Source organism: Nanorana parkeri, unplaced genomic scaffold (assembly GCF_000935625.1).
Source record: "Nanorana parkeri isolate BGI_ZX_2015 unplaced genomic scaffold, ASM93562v1 scaffold658, whole genome shotgun sequence".
Classification (NCBI taxonomy): domain Eukaryota; kingdom Metazoa; phylum Chordata; class Amphibia; order Anura; family Dicroglossidae; genus Nanorana; species Nanorana parkeri.
In genome coordinates, this window is record NW_017306926.1 from 172,867 (window position 1) to 173,716 (window position 850).

Consider the following 850-nt stretch of genomic DNA (forward strand, 5'->3'; position numbering starts at 1 on the left):
TTATCTTAAAGGAGAACTATGGGGCAACCTTTTTTTCCCAATAGTTCTCTTCAGGGTCACAGGAGGACATATACTAACGTCCTCCGGTGACCCAAAACTCGGCTATTGCCCGCTATATGCTTAGAGCGCCACAACCAGGACGGATCCCGACAATACTGTTGAGATCCCCATGGTCCCTGTGTGTGTTGTAAAGTAGTCACCGCTCCAAGCTCGCCCCCCGGGATGGACTATAATTTCAATACAAATCAGTAAACTTAACATGAGATTGTAGTCCATCCCGGGGGGCGGAGCTTGGAGCGGTGACTACTTTACAACACACAGTGACCATGGGGAACAGACATAGCCCCCCTCCAGAAGGAAGGACAGTGTCAGAGATGATTGGAGGATCTGCAGCCGAGTGACACACAAATAAGATACATTGTTAATTGTTCAGGTTCTTGAACAATTAACAAAGTTTAACTCCGGAGTTTAGTGTCACTTTAAAATTACAAAATTAAAAAAAAAAATTGAAGGAAAAGAAGGAATTAAAGCTTACAGAATCTCCAGGAGTTATTTAAGGCTTTAATTCATTCTTTTCCTTAAAGGAGAACTATGAGGGGGGGGTGCTTTTCACTCACCTTGTAGTTCTAGCCGACCTGTGACAATGAGACTGTCACACCTCCGGCTGCGGCGTCTCCAGTTACCCTAAGGAGAACTATGGGGTTAAGTCTTTTCCCCATAGTTCTCCTTAGGGTAACAGGATGACACAAATTAGCGTCCTCCCGTCACCCTAGGCTCAGTATATAGGGAGCTGTAGCTCGCGGTATACTGAGACGCCGCAGCTGAAGCGGATCCCGACAATTGTGCCGGG

At 46.4% G+C, this 850-nt stretch overlaps 1 protein-coding gene across 1 annotated transcript in view; it reads left to right on the plus strand.

The window, feature by feature from the left end:
* The window catches only part of PTPN21 (protein tyrosine phosphatase, non-receptor type 21), a 43,179-nt gene that overhangs the window by 6,322 nt on the left and 36,007 nt on the right, over nt 1–850 (plus strand). The window lies entirely within an intron of this gene.